The 23,916-nt window shown below is 41.5% G+C and overlaps 1 pseudogene; it reads right to left on the bottom strand.

Moving 5' to 3' along the window:
- Positions 1-4,813: 4,813 nt before the first annotated feature.
- The window catches only part of LOC149276713 (BMP-2-inducible protein kinase-like), a 189,581-nt pseudogene continuing 170,478 nt past the window's right edge, over positions 4,814-23,916 (bottom strand).

Raw genomic sequence — 23,916 nt, forward strand, 5'->3', positions numbered from 1 at the left:
GCCAATATTTTAACTCTTTCCATGTGGTAATTTTTGTGAAGCTATAGCGTGAATTGTAGGACTTGCTCATAAAATACTTATTTTTGTTTATTTTTTTTGGTGACAGTGGGGAATTTTTACGTTACTTTTTTTTTTTTTTTATTTTTTTACTTTTTTTTACTTATCTCGCTGATTAGTAAGCTGGGCTCCAATGACCTTGTCTGGATAGACCCTCTGTGAACTCATTAATTTTTCTATTGTTGACGCCATCTTGTGAATGGTGCAACATCATTTGCATGATGGGAATCTTCGGAGCAATCACAAGGCTATCGGGGTAGGGGGTTGTGTTGCTACATGCCTCTATCTGAAGGCATGTCAGCAGCACCGTTTATGTTTAGGAAGCGATTCAGATTGCTTCCTAAGCTGTTTTAGCCGGGCCTGCCGCGATCTTTGATGATCGGTGTGGGGAGGGCTTTCCTCCCCGGATCCACAGTCAGCCTCACTTGTGAGGCTTCCGTGGATGCTGCAAAGCCGCCGATCGTGGCGAAAATGCGATGCAGCTGTTTAACAGCAGCCCGTACATGTACAGGCTTTGTCATTATCCCATTACACTGCAAGCCCGTACATGTCGTTAAGGGGTTAATACGCTCTCAACTCTCCCCACCACAGATGTTAAGGATACAGGTCTATAGTTCCCAGGCTCATATTTGGATCCTTTTTTTAAAAATTTAAACCACATCTGCTTTATGCCAGTCCTTTGGTAAATTCCCGACTGGAAAGAATCTTTGAAAATAAAACAGTGGTCTGGCTATTTTTTGACTAACTTCCCATAGTATACTTGGCTGTATCCCATCTGGCCTTGGAACTTTGTCTACTTTAAGTTTACTTAATTATTTAAAAACTTTATCTTGAGTCAGCCATTCCCACAGTTGATTTAAGGATTCTGTAGTGCTAGATTACCAATCAACATGAAGTGGCTCTTCTTTGTTATATATAAGGAGGAAAAAAGGCTAACTCCCCAAATTCATTAAATACCCTTTTTATTCCTGAAAAACTGCTAAACAAAAGTATATATTTATGAAAGATGACATCCCAAAGTATTTTACTAGGGGCATTTAACACTTTTGATTTAACCCTGCGATGCTGCGTTGGATAACGGGAGCAGAAATCCATAGGGTAAAGGGCTGTGCAAGCGACCAATAGGCTCACTCGCACGGCCCCTTACCACTAGTTGCTAGGCAGAAAAAAAAAAAATCAACCTGGGACCCTGCTGCAACAGTTAAAAGTCCGTGCCAGCGACCAACAAAGTCGCTGGTACGGACATTTAACTGACACAGCAGGGACACCAGTGGTCTCCCCGCTGTGTCAGTTAAATGTCAGTGCCAGCGACCAACAAAGTCGCCGGTACGGACATTTAACTTAGCATAAATAACTTACTATAACTTCGGACACAATGCTGCCCTCTGTTGGTTTTACATTAAGTAGCATATGCTTGAAATCCAAAGTTATTATGCTACTCAGTGTAAAACCAACAGAGGGCAGCATTCTGTCCGAAGATATATTAGCCATATGTGGCAGTGTGTTCATTTTCATTTATTAATTATTTAAATAAAATATATCCCCATGATCCGCTGGTCTCCCCGCTGCAACAGTTAAATATCCGCACTCGCGAACATTAATTCTGTCGAACTTGCAAACTCTTTTTTTCTATTTATTTGGAGGTTTTTTTGTATTAAACCATTACACGAAAGGATCATGGGAATATATTTTATTTGAATAAATGCAAATGAGCTCACTGCCACAGATGGCTAATATATGTTCGGACAGAATGCTGCCCTCTGTTGGTTTTACATTAAGTTGCATAATAACTTTGGATTTCTTTCAAGCATATGGAACAATGCTACTTAATGTAAAACCAACAGAGGGCAGCATTCTGTCCGAACATATATTAGCCATATATGTTCGGACAGAATGCTGCCCTCTGTTGGTTTTACATTAAGTAGCATTGTTCCATATGCTTGAAATCCAGTTATTTATTATGCTACTTAATGTAAAACCAACAGAGGGCAGCATTCTGTCCGAAGACATATGGCTAATATATGTTCGGACAGAATGCTGCCCTCTGTTGGTTTTACATTAAGTAGCATTGTTCCATATGCTTGAAATCCAGTTATTTATTATGCTACTTAATGTAAAACCAACAGAGGGCAGCATTCTGTCCGAAGACATATGGCTAATATATGTTCGGACAGAATGCTGCCCTCTGTTGGTTTTACATTAAGTAGCATTGTTCCATATGCTTGAAAGAAATCCAGTTATTATGCTACTTAATGTAAAACCAACAGAGGGCAGCATTCTTTCCGAACATATATTAGCCATATGTGGCAGTGTGCTCATTTGCATTTATTCAAATAAAATATATTCCCATGATCCTTTCGTGTAATGGTTTAATACAAAAAAACCCCCCAAATAAATAGAAAAAAAGAGTTTGCAAGTTCAACAGAATTAATGTCTGCGAGTGTGGACATTTAACTGTTGCAGCGGGGACAGGGCCGGCCTTAGGGGTGTGCGACCTGTGCGGCCGCACAGGGCGCCATGGTAGCAGGGGCGCCTGCCCGGTACTTAACTTAAAACATCATGTTAAATAAAGTTTTAAAAAAAACAATGCTTTAATCTAAGTCCCGGGCAGGGGCTCCGAGCGGTTGCTCGTGAATTTCTCAGCAACCGCTCGGCGCCCCTCACTCTCCGTGACTCTGTCGCGGTGCCGGCGTTTCATGTTGAGCGCCGGAAGTTAGTAGTTTGAGGGGTGTAGTTTGAAGGGGCAGAGGGGGGGTGTAGTTTGAAGGGGCAGAGGGGGGGTATATTTTGAAGGGGCAGAGGGGGGGTGTATTTTGAAGGGGCAGAAGGGGGGTGTAGCTTGAAGGGGCAGAAGGGGGGTGTAGTTTGAAGGGGCAGAGGGGGGTAGTTTGAAGGGGCAGAGGGGAGGGGGTAGTTTGAGGGGTGTAGTTTGAAGGGGCAGAGGGGGGGTAGTTTGAAGGGGCAGAGGTGGGGGTAGTTTGAAGGGGCAGAGAGGGCGGGTAGTTTGAAGGGGCAGAGAGGGCGGGTAGTGAGGGGGGGCGCCAGAGGAGTAGTCCGCACAGGGCGCCACAACGCCTAAGGCCGGCTCTGAGCGGGGAGACCAGCGGATCATGGGGATATATTTTATTTAAATAATTAATAAATGAAAATGCACACACTGCCACATATGGCTAATATATCTTCGGACAGAATGCTGCCCGAGAATATATTAGCTATATATATGGTAGTGAGCTCATTGGTCCCCAGCAGGAGGCCCCCTCCTGGCGACCAATAGAGTTGCTGATACGCACATTTAAACTACTGGCGCCAGAGCTGCTGCGGTACGCGTTAACCCCGTATTAACCCCTTAACCGGAAAAAACGAAGAAAAAACGAATATTCGCCCGAAGAGAAGACAGGAACGGGCGAATATTCGGGGAATACGAAGATTTTTTTTTTGACGAAGACGAGCACGAAGACGAACACGAAGAGCCCCCTGGTGCCCAATTCTAGTATTTATTTTGATTTTAAAAATGTGATCAGAAAAAAATATGGTATTAGAAATTATCTATAAAATACACTCAAAGTAAAAATAACAAGAAAAAATGTTTAAGCATAAATCATAAAAACCTTCCTGTATATCTTCCAATAAGCTTGCTTGTGGGAAAAAAGGAAACAGGCAAACAAATATTGGTAAAAGTGGATAATCTCTGTTAAAATATATTAAACATGCTATTTAATTTAATTTTATTACACAAGTCAGTGTTACATAATTTCTTTAGGACCGGGGTTTACCCAGCCGCGGTTATGGAACTATGGCCCGGCTGCTGCTGTGCAGACTATTCACGGGGAAGTTCCCGAATATCTCATTAAAGTGGAGTGCCTGTGAGGAAAATAAAAAAAGAAACATATACCAATGCAGGTATTTGGTCACATAATATTTAATAATAGTTACTTTATTTAACATTGCATTAAGGTATTTGGGGTGTACTGACTCCCTAGATTTATTGCAAGACTATACTGAATATGAAGTGCTTCAGAAACGTCTATAGCAGGGGTGGCCAACAAGTACCTTCTTCAGCCAAGATTCACACGTTTTCTGTCTAGATACAGGCTGGCAAAAGAAAATTTTGAGGTATAGAAAAACAAAGCATGATCCTTCATGAATTTTAATGAATTAAAGTGTTCATTGTACTTTTCCCATATAAGAATACTTCACCAAGCATATAATAGTAGAATGGGTTTATGTTTTTTCCAGCCATAGTGATATTCCATATAATCCATTGAAAAGGGTTTCATCTGCTGGTGCATGTTTTTATGATTTCAACTATTTGTTGATTAATGTATATTGGGTTAAGAAAGAAACATAACTGGATTGTCTGTTTAATTTTACATTGGGAGGGGACTGGTGTATAACGGAGGGTCATACGTCTCATTTAAGTGGAGAAGAGACAGGTGATTAATAGCTGTGCGAAAGCGAAAGTCTTCTAATCCTGTATTTAGTGTCTGAATAAATTATTGGAATGTCTTTTCATCATTTTAAACTAAATGCTTGCTAACTCCTGAGTTAGAAATAATATACAATGTACTGCTTGTTTGCATTATATTATGAAGTAGGCATCTGGCTTTCATTAACCGTTAGTACATTTTACTGACCGGTTAATGCACGTAATGCCTGGAGAAAAAAAAAGACTCATAGGATAATGTAAAACAACATCTTAACTAAAAGAAAAGTTAAAGTAAAGCATATAAATCTCATAACAAAATTAACACAAAATCTACTGTTTGAAAGGGAAGGGAGTTGCACCAAATGGATCTAACTCTAAGTTGTTGCTCTGTTTGCTGGCTTTGTTGGGGGGTTACACTGTGTAACATCAGTTCTGTGAAAGGCACTGCACCAAAGTCATCCATAATGACATTGTTACTGCTGTGATAAGATCCAGGTAGTGAGCTCTGTCTTGGTCTTGCAGCTAGAGTGATCTGATTATCACAACGGTTGTCTGCAAAAGCCTGTGGTTGTGGCTGCCATAAGTCTTGAGGGTGAAAAGTTTTGGCTCCAAAGGGGTCAACCATGCTATCATCTGCTTGCAACAGGGAAAGGTCTTTTCCATCAGACAATGAAACGCTTATGTTCTCCTTTGAGTCTGATATAGAAAAGAGCTCACTGCTACTCTGTGAATCACAGCGGAGTCCTTTTTTGTGCCTGCGTACTTTCTCAGGTGTACAGTAACTGGGCTTAGAAGTTGTTTTTGTGCTTGACGATGTGCAATAGTAACGCTTCCCATTGTGGTTCGACATCTCCTGTTTTGTCCGTCTTTGATGAGTGGATAATTTCTGTAGATTGCGTTGTTGTTTCACTTTGTGCTGTGTCTGGCTTTCTGCTATCTCTTCAAATTGTACCAGCCCAAAGAGGTCCTCTCTGTTAGGTAACCCTTCTTCAGGTCCAGGATCTGGTTGAAATGTTGGACACCCAAAAATGTCAACACGTCCTGAGGAAAGTGGGGAGGTGCACTGGCCTAACTTCTTATTGAAAGGTGCTTTAGAGAATACATCATTTTCATCCTGATGCCTTCTATGGAAACATTCTGATGTCTGCAATGTAGGACCCTCCAAACTGTTTCCTTCTGAATCAGATTTTTTGTCATGAATAGCAAAAAATGGAACAGCGCCAAAAGCATCAAGTTTCTGATTGGAAGGTAATTCCATCAAGCTATTTTGTATGTTATGTGAACTGATGAACTGATTATTTTCTTCCCTATTAAAACACACAATATTTTGTTTGTCTGCTGTTTAGTTTTACAGTAGAATTTTTAATCTTTTTAAAGTCATAGTCAGAATCTGAACCGTGCTTATGTTCCTCTTGTTCTTCATCAGAATCCATTAATAGAGGTATTTGCCTATCATTTTCTGGTTCTGTATCATCATCATTTGAATATTTCTTGCTCACCATGTAAGGTTTCTTCATCATCCTGATACTCTTCTTCACTGCTTTTTGGGGAAGGAGAATCAGATTCAAAATCACTCTCAGATTATGCTCTTTCTGTTGTAGCTGGCATGTGGGAAGAAGAGTTTTCTTGCACTTTCTGACTTGAACTCATATCTTTAGAACTCTGAGTTTGCTTCTCATCTTCACATAGCACACTAGAATGTTTGGTTTTGTTACAGTTTATTTTCGAAGATATTTTCCAAAGAAAACCTGTAAGTGACAAAAAACAATATTAAAAAATACACACACAGAACACAACAACCAAATGTGTCACATCAGCAGTTTACTCAAGGTTATATACCAGCTTCAAAAGAAGTCTATGCAGAATAATTTTGCATCTGACACGATTATTGTTATGCGTGGCCCAGGATAGCACCGGGGGATGATGATGATGCAGAGACGGTAGCAGACTCAAGAGGTAGCAGGTATAAGTAGGACAGTCCAATGCAAACAAAACAGTTCAGGGTCAGAGGCAGGAAACCGTAGTCAGGATAAGCCGGGGTCAGGGCAGGAAGAACGTGATCCAAGTTGAAAGAACAATAGCCAAAGGTCGGTACACAGAGGTCAAGAATAAAATAGCACAATACACAGGAACCCAGAGCACAAAGACAACGAGACTCTTTGAACGGGCAATACACAATGGGACATGCAGGTTTAAATAGAAATAGGGGCGAGAGGAGGCGTTGCGGCACCACGCGAGCCGCACCTACTGGCGGCGGACTGGTGTGGGACCGCGACGGACGAGATAGGTGTAACAATTTTAATGCTTAGTGAATAACACTGTAGTTCAGAAATTAGGCAAATATTTTATCATGTGAACATTAAAACTAACAGATCGGGGTCTAAACACTAAAGAGAGAGCTATCAAACAAACTGATATTACTATGAGGCAAACCTGGGGTCAAATCATTGTTATTCCCTTGCCGTTATACAATGTACTGTGCATTGTATTTTTTTATTTCCGCAGAGACAGTGTTCTGTGTTTGTGGTCACTCACTTCATGTTGGTCAACTAAGGTAATCACCCTACTTCACAGAAATGTGTATTGGCTGTAAAGGATTCACACTAAAATGCAGGCGCATTACCTAAAACTACATACATACAAAGACCTGTAGTTCAATAGTTCATGGATAAATATTTACAATGGGTAGGTTCTGATCATCTTAGAAAAAACATGACGGTTTAAGTCTAATGACATCTTCTTTCAATCATTTTCCCCTCTACATGGACAGATTTAGAACCGCTGTGTTCTAATTAAATTATGTTTTTACTGGATTTGATTTGGGATTTTGTGGAAAAAGCCGATGTGTGTCAATAAACATCAGTTGATTACATGTTTTCTACTTTGCTGCTTTATTCTTATTCATGCTTTATTATTTCAGTGTGCTTTAAGAGTTTTTGGCTTACAGACACAACATAAAGTTGATTTGAACTTAATATTACAATCAGGATTATAAAATTGCATTGCTTATATTTTCCCAAGGTACATATTAAAAGCTGATATGTTGGTCTTTCCAAATCCAAAGCTTTACAGTAGGCTTGATAACACCAGATAAACCTCAGTTTCTCGATTTAGACATGAAAATGTTTTAGAAACCCACCTTGCATAAGTACCATCAGAAAAGTTATTTTAACGGCTTGTTTTTAGTATTTGCTCATTGGCCTAAGAAGACTTCGTAATGTAACTGAGGAGAAGGGAGATTTCAGGAAGGGTAATTGATTAGATAATGCTATACCTCCCATAGATCTCATCTCATCATATGATGAACTTTTAAATACAGTATATGCAAAACACAAACACAAGCTATAGGTAGCTTCAATAAAGTTATTTGAATTGAAAGCTGGGCATCAACAGTCTCCCCTTAATGTTGGACTCTGTTACAAAGGCTTTTAAATTTATAAATTATAGCTATAAAACATTTTTTCTTATGTAAGAGATACTTTGTTAATGATATATATATATTTTTTTTTTATCTGTTTACAGATGGTATCAAACAGTTACATATGAAATAAAACAGATTCTAAACCACCCACAGAAGTGCTTCACATTGATCATATACATACCTGGGAACTTCTAAACTCCGGCTACTCTGGGTCCTGTGACGTTGGTGGGAGTTCTCACTGATGTCAGTGGGTGGTCCCACTATTTAACTATCTATTTAAACTGTTTATTGGGGGAGGGCTGGCACCTTCTGGCCCAGGGGACAGATAAAGCCAAGTGGCCTCATGGGCCCCTTGCTAAATCACACGCACTGGCGAATATATTCACAAACTCTCACACTTACAAACTCACATTAACACACCTCTCCTAACCTTTCACTAACTCACCGCATTACCTCACACACAGTATTCTTTCGTTTACATTTGTTTTATCTAACACTGCATTGGATGACCCCACTGTGTTTTTGCCTCCCCTGATAAAGATCAGACAGACCCTTTATTAAGAATTCTAGATTGTCCTGAGAGGCAATTGCCCTGGGCCAGACTGCCCCCCGCTGCTTGTAAAGAAAGCAGATCTTTTTTAAAGACCACAATTCTTTATTAATAACCACACTTCATTAATATACATCACCATACTCCAAACATCATTTTAACCTTTTATGCCTCCAATAAAAAATTATTTAACTAAGTAAACTTTTTTTCCCCCCCAGTGTTCTTAATTTTCCTTATTTATATACTTGTTTAATGGAAGGTTTCTGAGGTTACTAAATATAGATTATTATACTACCTACCACAGCAAACCACCTACTTTTAAAAAAGTATATTAAAGTCAAATCAGACAATATATATATAAGTCCAAAAATAGTTACCGGCACTCCAGGGACTTTCCAAATAACCACACAAACAACTTCGGTTTTCAAGTCAAAGTTTCAGTCTTGTTTATTTCAGACTTTCATCAGGACATGACAAAAAATGAAATGCAAGTGAAATTTATACCCTAAAACAACATAATTAGCAAGACTTACCACACCTGTAGTGCTAGGAGTGTCTGAACCCGGCGTGTACCATCCCCCAGTGCGCATGTGCATTACGTCACCTGCTACGTCCGGATCTCAGACGTTCAATCTGTGTGCTGGGTAATCATGGCAACATGTATATTTAAACTGCAAGGAATTTGCATAGTACAGATCTAATATACCGGAATCCCAACCTCTATATATGCCTTTATAAATGTATATGTATTATTGTGCTCAACAAGTAAACTGTGATTACTATGTTGAAATTGATAAATATAGAGGCAAATATGTATAGTATTTAAAAAGTGTTTCGAAAAATATGTAAAAAATTTTGTTGAAAATGTGATGTGAACAACTAATATGAATATGTCTGAGTGCCGGATCCTTATAGTAACATTTGTATTTAAAGTGCAGGAATCTGCATAATCCGTGTCCCGTGTACCAGCATCTCAGTCTCTATATATGTATATATAAAAAAAAGTGTATATAGTGCTGTAATCGTGTATATTGGATCAATCATATATATCTCCAAGTGCCAGGTGCTTATAATTACATGTTTATTTATGGTGCAAGGATCTGCATAGTCCGTGTCTCTTATACTGGCATCTCAGACTCTATGTATATATGTGAAGTGAACTTCAAAGGGGGGAGAGGGTAGATAGTGAGAAGGAGAAAGAGAGGGTAGATAGTGAGGAGGGGGAGAGGCGGGGAGAGAAGGTAGATAGGGAGAAGGGAGTGAGAAGGGGTAGATAGGGGGAAGGGAGGGAGAGTGAGTAGATGAATACTTTCAGTGTTGAGTTTACATGTGATTTTCAGTTGATCTATACCTGCAGTGCTGGGTTTGTGTGTTCTGTTGATCTATACCTGCAATGCTATGTTTCCATACATTTATGTATACCTGCAAATACAGGTTTTTGGGTTTTTTTGTAAATATATTTTTATTCAGTTTTCAAAATGGAAAGGGAGGTACCGTATTTGCTCGATTATAAGACAAGGTTTTTTTTTACCCCTCGTCTTATAATTGGGGTCGTCTTATAATCAGACCTCAAATAGGTCTGACTATGAGACTGAGATCCAGCGCTGCAGGGGACCTGGATCCTCCTGTCCCCCCCCCCCCCACAAAGTTACCGGTGCTTCTGAGTCCCTGGTGTGTAGCCGGGGCAGCGTGTAGACGGTGCGGGGAATTCTCTCTGACAGTCAGAAGGTGTATGCGCGAATCGCGTAGACGTCTACCTGCTGCCCGGACAACACACCGGTCAGAAGCACCGGTATAAGTCTTATAATCAGGGTCGTCTTATAATCGAGCAAATATGGTAATTGGAAAATGGGACTGGGAAGGAAGAGGTGGGGAGGGCGAGAGGGGGTACGCTGGGAAACAGTGAGGGGAGAGGAATCAAATATAGATAACATCACAAGAAAAACCCATTGCAACGGGTGATGGTAACCCAGAACCAATGAGTATGACATCAAATTGGCGATAGAACAGCGATTAAATACAGGGTTTTTATGTCTTATTTAGTCGCACATGCTGTTTCCATGTGTTGTTTATTTGATCTACACAGAAAGAAAGGTTGGAATGCAGCACTCAGTAACGAGATGGTGCACGAGCCAGGGTACCACCAAGTCCTTCAATAAATCCAAAATAAAGAAGCAGAGGCTCAGCACTCAAATGATAAGGTGAGTTTATTTCACGCAGGCAATTATTTCCAAATGGACTCAATAGGGAATTGGATTTAATGCCATTTTTGTGAGCCTACGGCCATACCATCCTGAATACACCCGATCTTGGAAGCTAAACAAGGCTGGGCCTGGTTAGTATGTGGATGGGAGACTACTTGGAAGTACCAAGTGTCATAGGCTGTTAATTTGTGTGAAAGCCTTGCCCGAATATGAGATATTTAGATTGATTTTGAATCAAATTATTTTGGAAATATATACTTTTATATGATGACATTCTTATTTATTAACTTAACCATTATCCTTTATCTCTTTTAGATTCTGTTTATTTCAGCTCGGCTGATGGTTATTCCGGGACGCAGCTGGTCCTGTAGGTTTATTTAATGCTTCTTTGTAAATTTTGAGATTATGAAATATTTGACTGGTGCAGCTGCGTTGACAGACCAATCTTTAATATTGTATATTATCATACCACAATTTTGTTACAGTAATATTTCCAGAGCCGGCCCGACAACTTTTTTTTTTTTTTTTTTTTTTAAAGCGAAAGGGGCGCCGAGTGGTTTTCGCTTACCAAGCCGTCAGTACCCGCTGGGCGCCCCTCTCTCCCCTGCAGCGAGTCTCCCTGTTCGGTCTCGGTGCCGGCTTGTAATGCTAAGTGCCGGAAGATTTCTGGCGCTCAGCATTACAAGCCGGCACCGAGACTGAACAGGGAGACTCGCCGCAGGACTGCTGAAAGGTAAGTACAAAGGGGGGGGGGGTAGATAATGGGGGCGGGGAAGGGTAGATAATGGGGGGGGAGGGTAGATGGGGGGGCGGCATTTTAAAATTCGCCCCAGGCAACATTTTGCCTTGGGCCGGCCCTGAATATTTCTAGATCATTTGGGTGTCTGTATTTGTAGTACAGTGTTGATTTTAAACTTGTGTACACTTTTTTGATATAATAGATATATATTTGTAGTATATTTATTACTTCACTTTCATATTTATTCAGACTTTTAATATAATGATATTTATTTATATATACACATTGACTGGCTATCCTTGCACTGTCACTTTATATAGAGACTGGTCAGTTTGCACTGCCACTTTAAATTGTTATGTAGGATCGGGTGTGTCCGACCCCTTAATCACTTGTTTTTGCATAAACACTTGAGTATGTGCACTAATGTTTCTAAGGCTTGAGAAAGACCTGTGTCTCGAAACGTTGCCTGCGTGAAATAAACTCACCTTATCATTTGAGTGCTGAGCCTCTGCTTCTTTATTTTGGGTGTATTTGATCTATACCTGAACTACAAGGAGTAAGTAAAAAAAAAAAGAGCTATGGCTTAGTGAATGAGGGGGCTCTGTGTATGATTAAGGAGGGAGAGGACCTCTCAATGTCACGGTGCAGTCAGAAAGAGGAAAGACTGCACTGACTCTCACTATCTTCCCCTAACCTGCAGTCAGTGTGGCAAATATTTTTTTTTTGGTAGCGGAGGGGATGATTGCATGCTATGGATTGTGAAGTGGGCCCCAAGGAAATGCTTGGGTAGGGTCCACTTTTTTCACTATAACATATACTGGCAACAGGGTCTAATATTTATATATATATATATTAGCAGCAGGGGCAAATATTTATATATATATTGGTAGCAGGGGGTAATATTTATATATATATATATATATTGGCAGCAGGGGCTAATATATATATATATATATATACATTGGCAAAAGGGGCTAATAAGAATATATATTGTCAGCAGGGTCTAATATTTTTATATATCGGCAGCAGGGTCTAATATTTATATATATTGGCAGCAGGGGCTAATATTTATATATATATTGGCAGCAGGGGCTACTAATATATATTGGCAGCAGGGGCTAATAATATATATTGGCAGCAGGGGCTAATGTTAATATTTATTGGCTGCAGGGGCTAATAATATATATATTGGCAGCAGGGTCTAATATTTATATATATATATCGGCAGCAGGGTATAATATTAATATATATCAGAATCAGGGTCTAATATTTATATATATCGGCAGTAGGGTCTAATATTAAAGAATGAAAAATTACTGCCAGTTCAGCTGTTATTTTTAAATCATATCTCATTCAAGGTCTTTACTTTAAAGAGATAAGTACATAGTATGTAGTTAAAAATGCATGTCTAACGCATATATATATAGTGTATATGTAGCGTTTTATAATTGCCCCTGTCCCCCCATGTGCCCCCCTAAATATGAAAGCTGGAGATGCCACTGCCTATCACTTCATAACAATTTTCCACGTCAGGCAAAATGATTACTGTGACATGCTGCCTATTACTTTAAGAACAGCCGGTGAAGCAGCTGCTTAACAAGGCTGGAGATTTACATCTCTGATATGTCTGTTTTGAAATTGACGAAAACTGGAAATTAAAAAATAATATTGTATTTGAGGTAAATATCTTAAAAATTCAAACCTCACATGTAGGTCAAGCATAAAAGCACATGGACTCAAATAGGGTTTGAACAGTTTCAGCATGAAAGGTGGGAATATTAAGCAACAACACTGACTTTTATAGTGGGATATTCGAGGTGGTGATGCCACAGTCACTGTATGCCACCACATCAAAGGCAAATGTGCATGAATTTCAGAAACGGATTTTTTGTTAACTTTCTTGTTTATTGAGTTCTGTCATCCGAGATGGTGGACGCATGCGTTCCACGATCCAAGACGGCGGACGCATGCGTTCCACTGGCGGATTCATGCCTGTCCTTGACTACGGCTTGTTTACTCCTCCTCTTGTGACGCTTTCGGAACTACCTGAACCCCTATTGGGTTCCATCCTCAAATACCGCAAGGTTATCCTCCAGACGTGACAAGAGGTGATGGTTTGGGCTAGCGGTGCCTTTACGTCTACTAGCTGAGTCATTCACCATATGCCTGTATCTTCTCATAGATAGGGGATTCCTTTGATATGCTAAGTGGCCACTAGCGCTCAGGAAAACCATTTCTTCCAGGATCATATCCAACACATATCAATAATAACTCATAGATTCATAATCATACCTCCTTCTGTGCATATCTAGAACGGGGAAAGCACACCCTACAAAAAGAATACAAGCATGGCCAGTAATTGTGAATTTTCGTATGCAGTCATAAGTAGCAAGTGTGACATATCTATGGACTTCATAATCTACAAGAAATTTATAAATGCATGAATTATTGCTGTGGCGAGCACAGGAGGGAGAATAAGATGAAAATGAGTTATTTTGATTGATATGGTTCCACCACACAAGGGGGAGGGCACTTATGGTTCCTATAGGTACACCTTCCCTCCGCTTATACCACCTCTAGGCCAGCTTAGAAACATGAGATGAACTGGGAAAAAGTATAAATTTAATGAGAGGAAATTGGTCAGTGTGCTTACTAGGGGCCAAGATCTAATTTTGAGTAAGTCGCCATCTTTCCTTGCCGGAGCCCTACAGACAGAAAAACTGTTACTTTACCATTCAAGTGAGTAGTTAGGTTTTCTGTAATTTCTCTTTTTTATTTTTATCTGTTTGGTATAAATAATCTGTTTATCATCGTTTTGTATGCACTGTGACTATTTTTTGTTCATAATTAATATTCCTTTAATAAGTTCTGCCGTTGTCTGGTAAAGACGTTTTTCGCTTGGGGGACCAAGGCACTTTATTTGTAAATTGTCTTGATGGTGGCAGCGTTATGATATTAGTTATATCATTATAGTTAATTGCAGGTGGTATTAAGGGTGGATATTTTTATTTGCATCACTGTTTCCGGTCTATGACAGACAGATAGTGAATTTTAACCCTTTTTCACCAGAACCAAGACACGCGCACGCTTGGAGTAGGGTGCGTTCGTGACACTGGCCAGGTCAGAAGGGCCCTTTCTAAACTATTTTAAACCGGCACAGGGAGACAGGAACGTAACATGACCCCACCATGAAACCGAGGCTGCCCACACAGTGTGACAGCACCGGACTGAAAGCTGCAGGAGTGGTGAAAGGTAAGCAGGGGCGGGCAAGAGGTGGGATATATGTATATGTGTGAGCATGGATGTGCATTTGTGTGTGTATGTGAGCATGGATGTGTAATTTTGTATGTGAGTATGGGTGTATAAATGTTTGTGTGTGAGCATGGATGTGTAATTGTGTGTGGGCATGTATGTGTAAGTGGGGTGAGATGGAGTGTGCCTTAGAATTAATATGCATGTGTGTGTTAGTGAGTATGAGTAAGTATGTGTAATGTGTGTAAGTATGTTTCAATATGTGTGCCAGAGGGTATGTTGGAGGGGGGCAAGGGCTGATAATGGCAGAGACCAGTTGTTGAAGTTGGGGGGCCCCCCGGGGCAATTTTGGCACCAGGGCCAGTGGTTTCTAATTCCAGGCTTCCTGCCTAAATATATTTTAGTATATTGTTTTCTAATTCCCTAAAGTAACTTTTAGTGGTATTGCCCTGAAGATATATAAGATCTTAGGAAGTGCCTTTATTTTGAATGCTGCTATCTGCCCTAACCATGAGATTTCCTATTTTGACCACATACTGAGGGCAGATTTATTCTGGGCCCACTTTTTAAAGTAATTTAACTGGAAAGTTTCTTCAGTCAATCTTACTAATTTTATACCCAGATATTACATACAAAGTTTGCTTCAGTCTTATTATTATTTATTGTTTTAAATAGTGACATTAGATTCCATAGAGATGTACAATGGGAGAACATAACAAGTATATACTAGAGCTTGCCCATCATATAGATTGCACACATGGGATCACAATATTATGACCACCAATATTGTGTAGGTACCCCTTTTGCCACCTAAACAGCCCAGGTCCATTAGACCTCTGAAAGTGAGCTGTGGTATCTTGCACGAAGACGTTAGCAACAGATCACTTAAGTCCTGTAAGTTGCGAGGTGGGGCCTCTATGGATCAGACTTGTTTATCCAGCACATCCCACAGATGCTCAATTGGATTGAGATCTGGGGAATTTGGAGGCCATGTCAACACCTTGAACTGGTTTTTGTGTTCCTCAAACCATTCCTAAACCATTTTTCCTTTGCAGCAGGGAGCATTATCCTGCTGAAAGAAGTCAATGCCTTCAGGGTGTACATGAAAGGGTGTACATGGTCTGCAACGATGCTTAGGTAGGTGGTACATGTCAAAGTAACATCCACATAAATGGCAGGACCAAAGGTTTCCCAGCAGAACATTGCCCAAAGCATCACACTGCCTCTGCTGGCTTGCCTTCTTCCCAGAGCTCAGACTATTTTTCCAGTTTAACTTAAATCATTTGCCATTTGACTTTTCAATATTTGTGTCATTGGCAAAAATACATACCTTACCATCAAGACCTTCTCCAATATCACTAATGAAAATATTAAATAGAATGGTCCAAGTACAGATCCATGAGGAAGCCCCAGAGAGGGTTAATATATGTAGTAGTCTTAGAGTAGGCAGGCAGATCAGGAAATACACTTCAGTAAAGAACTTTACTGGTTTAGGGTACAATTCGCTAAATAAGGTGTTTCCCACGAACAGCAAGAATACAAAACCGATCACCGGATACATAGAGGATATACACGAGCAGGTAAGTAGACAAGCCAGGTTCATACACAGATTTTGGAGGCAGACAAGCCAGGTTCATACACGGAGCTTGGAGGCAGACAAGCACGGTTCATACACGGAGCTGGGATGCAGATAAGCCGGGTTCATATACGGTACAGGATAGGAGGTACAGAATCGTCAGACAAAGGAAGGTCAAAAACTAGCCAAAATCAATATGCTGCAAAGTAGCTCCAAACAGGATACACAAAACATAGACCACACCAGAGTATCAGTGGAAATGACTTACAGGTTAATAAATCCAGCGCCTAATTGACAGACTCCTCCCTGGCCAATCACGTAATGGGACCACGCCCCCTGGCAATCCTTAAAGGAAGTGTCTGCTGCCTGAAGCCAGAGCCACACAGAGAGTGCCTACCTGGCAGCCTGGTCACAGGAGTGGTATCCTCTGCATGCTGAGCAGAGGTAAGGGGTGGATGCCTGCGTGTGCCCAGGACCCGAGTGGCACATGTGACAATATTGATATATTATTCTAGTCTTGGCATAATCTCCCTGTAGTAAACCCATGTTGTTTCTGTTCTTGAAGTCCATGTGATTTTAGATGTTATCTTATCCTTTGATATAGTTCCATTAATTTCCTCACTACATATGTAAGACTTACTGTTCAATAGTTGCTCGATTCCTCCCTACTAGCTTTCTTGTGAATTAGCACATTTGTTAATTTCCAATCGTCTGGGAGTACTCCTATTGGCTAAATAAACAGTTACTGTTTTGCTAGTACACCAAGGTCTTTTAATGTGGTCTTTAACTGTGGGTGTATCCCATTAGGCTCCATTAGCTTATTTATCTTCACCTCAGACAGTTCAAGTAGAACATCTTCCTCTATATCAGCCTTTTCCCTAACTGAGGCCCCTTTTCTTCATTTTCACCTGTAAAAGCTTAATGGCTTTGCTATCAGTGTCCTCTTCTCAGGTGATCTGGCTGAGACACGAGGGGTTAATTGATCTTTGCAATGCGATCCCTTCCTAGTTGCAGGTAAGTAAACTGGGACTGCTGTGTACGAACCTGCATTACATTCCCCCCACTTGTCGGAGCACATGGACGATGTGGTTATCTGGCTCACCCGGAAACTGAATATTTTGTGGACTTTATCTATTGATTATTAAATTTAATTGACTTTATTATGAAAATAGCTTCACAGGTATGAAAATAAAAACCATCCATCACTCAGAAGTATTTATCTCTAATTCATTCTTCATCTGCCACATTTGCCAGCTTCCCTTCATTGGTTGATGCCAGAGGAGGCCCCTGCAGGTGACCAATAGAGTTGCTTGTACGAACCTTTAACTCCTGGTGCCTCCCCATGCCAAGTTTCGGCATCAGGAGTTAAAGGTCGATACGAGCAACTCCATTTGGCGCTGGCACCGAGCTCCTCTGGCATCAACCAATGAAGCACAGCTGCCCTTCATTGGTTGATACCAATAGAGTCGTTCGTACAGACCTTTAACTCCTGGTGCCGCCCCAGATCAAGTTTTGGAGTCAGGAGTTCTGTAGAGTCGCCCTTATGGACCTTTAACTCATGACACCTAAGTCATTAGTCTCCTCAGGCCAAGTTGCTCTGTGGTGTACCTTGCCCTGCCCTTTGCCACGGAGACTGAAATCCCTCTTCCTCCCAAGCCAAGAGTCACGAACAGGATCCATACAGACGACTGTAATGACCCAGAGTGCCCAATGAAATGATGGAATTTAAGGAGTCAAGAGCACGGAGTAACGGAGGACCAGATGCAGGCTAACCACACTTCCCATCAGGTTGGGCCATCAGGATTGTGTGGCTACATAGAAGAAAAGCAACCCAAATTCCACGTGTGGAAACATAAATGTGATGTAATAATAAATACTCCCCAAATAGCAGCTTCCAACAACACTCTTCCTCAGGATGTTAACAACACAATAAGACAACCATGGAGCGCATATAAATGGGGAGAAAAGAAACAACAACAATGGTGCAGTATGAACACACAATAGGAAAATAAAAAAAGGGGGTGTAGGATCCACTCAAACACGTTGAGTAAAGCAAGCTCATCAAAGGTTCGGTAGAGTATCAGCAGAATTTTAATCTCTTCTAAAATCTATAAAAGCAAGGAGACCAAAAATGGTGCAATATCATCACAGAACAAGAATAGGGAGGTCTGGATACACTTACAGTTGGACGAGGCACAACTATAGATGAAATAGTGTGCAAACACGCAATGTAAATCAGAAATCAGTCCCAAATTCGTTGTTGTAGTGGTAAGGAAACTATCTCTACGCGTTTCGCCAGTAGTTCGCTGGCTTCTTCATTTATTCTCACTGACGATACACATCCATTTATTTGATATTTTCTCCTGAAGAAGCCAGCGAACTACTGGCGAAACGCGTAGAGAGAGTTTCCTTACCACTACAACAACGAATTTGGGACTGATTTCTGGTTTACATTGCGTGTTTGCACACTATTTCATTTATAGTTGTGCCTCGTCCAACTGTAAGTGTATCCAGAACCAGGTATGTCAAGAACCGAGTACACCACCTCTGTGGCATTTCCCCTATTCCTCTGAACTGTCTCAGTGACCACAGGACCAGAGGAAATGGGTGACCCAGTCAGTGGTTTGGATAGAAATGCCTTAGTTCTTCGCATGTGGGAATGTCATATTGTGCCAGGTAGGTCTTGTCTAAAATGTTACTGCTTGCTCCAAAATCAATGACCACCTGGAGGTGGAGTCACTGTGTTCCCCACTGTAGACAAAGAGGTATGGAGAGGTGAGTAGAAAAAACCAGAGACTTCTGCAGTAAAAAGAATGTCGGATGGATATGTATATCACTACATTATTTGCTCTATGTGTGTTTCTTTCTTGTGATGTCAGGGAAGTTCTTGTCAATCCGACCTGTGTTAGGGCTGGGCCCGGAGGAGTGGGTAACTTAAGCTGAGGAGATTCAGTAGACCTAGGAACCGGGGTGCGTCATGCTGGTGCCAGAGGGTGTTGTCCATGGTTTCTCACTCTCCTTCCTGCGATTCCCCTGCACCGATCACACTGTGATCTCTATGCAAGTCCCCCTGCAGGGGATATCCTGTCCTCCGATGACCTTCCGGGTGACATCAGCTGTTTTCCGGCATTCGTGCCAGCAGTTGTTACAGGAGATGAGGAAGCAGAAAGCCAGCTGACAGAGGGGAGCCCAGGCTGTCAGGAAGGTCAGGACGTATCAGTACGCCCATAGGGGTTTTTTTGAGATGCGTTTTATGGACATACCGGACTGAAAGGGTTAACAAATGATTCTGTAAGGTAAAAGATGTTTGGGCTTTGTGTATCTGATGTTTTGTGGGTTGGAGCAGACTAGTTGTCCTACCTCTATAGTTAGCAAATGTATTGTTTAGCCAGAGCTCCAAGTGGGAGCTAGTGGGTGATTTTTATTTATGTGAAAAAGCCCTATCAAATAAATGCATACAAATTTTGTCCATGGTTTCCGGCCTTTACTTGGGAGAAAGGTTCCTGCAAAGAGGTTATGTTGTCACAATATACAGTATATATATATGAGATGTGCAAATGGGCCAAAAGCAATTCGGACAAATTTTTGTGGCCCTTTTTTTCCCCAAGTCTCAAATGGAGAATGAAACATCGAATTTATTGACACATGTATGGGAACAATAATATTTCTAAATTTAACCCCTGCAGGACCGGCGTTCGCGTACCGCGTCTTCCCTCGAAGACCGCAGTTTTTTTTTTAAATACTTTAATTCCATGCGCGTGATTCGCTTCAAAGCGATCACGTGCACGGAATTGAGGGGAGCGGCTGCTACGGATCACTGGGGACACCGGCAGCGTTCATAGCGACGCTGGATCGCGCATCATCGATTAAGTACCTGGTACGTCCCGGTCTGGCGGTGACGTATGACCAGGAAGTACCAGGTATGTCCCGGTCTTGAAGGGGTTAAATCCCGAGAGTGCTCATTCTGTTATGAAGCAAGTTCTACAAAACCTCCATCAGCTATAACATTATAACCTCTGACAGGTGAAGTAAACAACACTGATAATGTATTCAGGATGTCTTTCACCAGGGGACTTAATAATTTTAAGTCAGTCATTGTTTTTTTGTCTAGCCATATTAATTTGGATGGATCAGTGTTGTTTTTCTCAGCACTGTACCATCCTAAGTTATGTTTACTTTTTACTCCCCATGCCAAAGCGTGAGATATATGAGAAGCCTCATAAAGTCTGTATAGATCTGGATATCCTAGCCCTTCATGAGAGATGCTCCTCCTCATGATGTTTTTCGAAATCCTTGGTTTCTTTGCTGACCATACAAATGTTGTAAATAATTTATCAAAATCTTTCAGTACATTTTTGGGAACCCTATATGGGATAGTTCTAAACAGATATAATATCTTTGGTATTAAATATGCTTGTAACATGTTTTTTACGGCCTAGCCAAGATAACTATTTTTTTCCAATTTGAAATTAAGCCTTTCATTTCTTCTAGCAGTGTACCATAGTTTAAAGAGATTATATCTGATAGATTTTTACTAATAATAATACCCAAATATTCAACTTTATTCTGGGGTTTAACTACATGATTTCCCTCTGAAATAAATCTTTGTTGGGGTTCTTTCAAATTAAATGTTAGTGCTTTGTGTCTTTTATAATTAGAGAAAGATGAGTATTCCCTTATTTCTTCTAAACTAGAGGGATATGACTGTTCTGGAGAAGATATCGTTAAGAGTACATCATCTGCATATAGTATAATTGAGTGTTCCTGAGGGCCTATTTTTATTCCATGGATTTTTTGTGAATTTCTGATAGACATTGCTAAGGGTTCCATAATTAGAGGGTTTAGATTCAAATGTCATTCCTTTTATTCGAGCCGTAGGAGAAGAGTATAATGCCATAACTGATCTCGTGAATCTTTCGTTTAAACCAAATTTATGGAGAGTTGCTTCCATAAACTTCCAGTTGACTCTGTCAAAAAGACCCTGAGCAAGTTACAGCACTATTTTCCCAAGCGTACATAAACGGATGGTGAAGACCAAGATGGCGATGAGTCTTCCTTCCCACCATCGCAGCCTGATCGTGCAGATGGTGATGTGGATCTCGAACCAGAAGCTCCTGTGATCCCAGGGATCTTGCGACACATGCTGGATACCATGCAATCCTCGATGACAGATGCCATTAAAGGTATGCTTTCTGATTTAAAGCAGGACCTGGCACATTTGGGGGCACGCACAGAGCACATGGAGCATACATTTTCTGATTTCTCATCCACCTTCAATGAATTAGTTGACAGACACAATACAATGGAAGATAATTATGCTGCGCTGCTTACTAAATTGGCTGATATTGAAGACCGCTCTTGGCGCAACAATTTACGAATTAGAGGCATTTCTGAAGAGGTGACAGTTGAGGCCCTACATGCATAACTACGCTCCTTTTTCCTTGAGATCTTACCTGACATACCAGAATCAGATCTACGGCTTGATCGGGCACATCGAGTGCCGAAACCGAAATCCCTGCCATCCACGGTTCCCAGGGATGTGATTTTACGACTCCATTACTTGTCGGCTAAAGAGGCTATTATGCAACGGGCCCGTCAACATCCCTCTTTCCCCGCACCGTATACTCACCTACACATCTTTGCCGACCTTTCTTCTGCCACACTCGCTAAACGCCGTACTTTTATTCCGATCACATTAGCCCTGAGGAAAAACCACATTTCCTATAGATGGGGCTTTCCCACAAAGCTCCTAATCACTAAAAATGGATCTCTTCATGTTGCCTGCACACCTATGGAGGGACTTTATCTACTACAACAGTGGCACCTAGTCCACGAAGACATCACATCGTTAGACCAACTAGACTCTGTGCCTGTTCCTCGACGTTCACCCACAGACGAAGATGTAACGAGACCCAGCAGAAAGAGGACGACGAAGCAACACCATTCTCGATCCCATGCGAAGACTGCTTCGGTGTTGTCCATTTCACCCTCAAGGCTTTCACCTGCGTCTACATGACTCTGAGATAAGCCCTATGTTTTTGATTTGCTTTGGTCTCCTTTGACTTTTTTTTGTTGATGGTTGAAGCTCCTACCTTTGCCTAGCGGCATAACCGAAGTCTTTATGAGTTGGAGCTATTGTCATGTTTATTGTTTACTGTTTACTTTCGATGTTGTGGAGATACTGCGGGGGTCTTCTCCCGTTTTGGGGCCCTCATTTCACCACTCATACATGCATACACACAGAATATTCATACACTTTTGCCACTTGTCCATTTTTGTACCCCATGGCTTCATGACTCATTGAATTATACATGACGGCCTTTTTGACCGTTTTTTTTTTTTTTTTTCTCATGTTTTACATATTGCCCTATCTGCCCCTTGTGGGCTTTGGGCTTTCCTATTTGTCCCTATACATATCTATAGCTGCGACATTGGTGTACCGCATACACACGTTTTCATTTACACATACTTTCTTATATCAGATGTGATTTCTCACGGGAACTGGGATATCGTTCCATGTGCAATTGGTTTTACTACCTATTTCTGTTCCCGGCTGGCACAACTATTTATTATTTATTTTTATTCATAAACAATGCCTTTGACTGGGGTACAGCATAACACCTATCACTTTATACTGAGACAGACATTGACAGTGGTACACCATAACACCTATCTCTATATACTGAGGCACAGCACAACACCTATCACTATACATTGAGCCAGACATTGCCAATAATGTAGCATAACCCCTGTCACGGAGCTGGCTAGTCCGACCGACTGCCTCCGCTGTCTTGTGCTCCCTTAGCCTGGGACAACACACTTTCCCCGGTTCCCCAGTCACTAGCCGAGACTCAGTGTAGGGTAAACCAAACGAAGACTGATTTATTTTAGACACACAGAGCTGGATATATCCAGCAAAACACACATTAACATAAAACAAGATATTGGGACACAAACCGCCCCCTTAATCTGCCTCTCAGAGACAACAGGGGCAGTAACGGGATTAACAATACAATAGGGGGGAGACTGATTTATACAACATTAAACATCAAAGAATGGTGGTCACTCCCTGGTGGCAGATCCTGGCTGTCTGCTGGAGATAATCCCCTCAGCCAGTGATGAGATGATACTGCTGGGGGTAGCCACAGAAGTCTCTACAAACCCAGGGCCCATAGTCAATAGGGAGGAGGCTGGCAGTCAGGCCTCTCCAGTGGCCCCAGTGATGGAGGCTTCCGTCACAATTCTTCCCCCTCCGAATTGGACTGACACAGGATGAGACCCCAAACGGGTTGACTCCGTAGTCAGTCAGTTTATTTGGCCCATCAATGCCCTCCCAAAATTGTTGCTCCTGCTGCTGCTGGGAAGATGGGCCGGCTGCGCCATCTCCCGGGTACCGCTGGGGAGGGATGCCGCCTGCATCCCCTCCCTGGTGCTCCTGCTGCCGTTGAGGAGGGAGTTCAGGTTGATCCGGTCCCGGAATTAGGTTCTGCCGCTGGGGAGATGGACCGGCTGTTCCACCTCCCTGCTTCTGCTGGGGGGGCAGGTCGGCCGCTGTATCTCCCTGAATTCCTGCAGCTTTGGTAGGTGCTGGGCAGAGGCCAGCGATGCTCTGCCCTGTTGCCAGCACTTCAGCTGGGGTTAGGGCATCTTGTGGGTCGGCCTGCCGCTGGGGAGGGAGGGCCGCTTCCTCC

Source organism: Sceloporus occidentalis, unplaced genomic scaffold, assembly GCF_023333645.1.
Source record: "Sceloporus occidentalis isolate IW3139 unplaced genomic scaffold, rSceOcc1.0.p SCAF_228, whole genome shotgun sequence".
In the NCBI taxonomy this organism is placed as follows: Eukaryota; Metazoa; Chordata; class Lepidosauria; order Squamata; family Phrynosomatidae; genus Sceloporus; species Sceloporus occidentalis.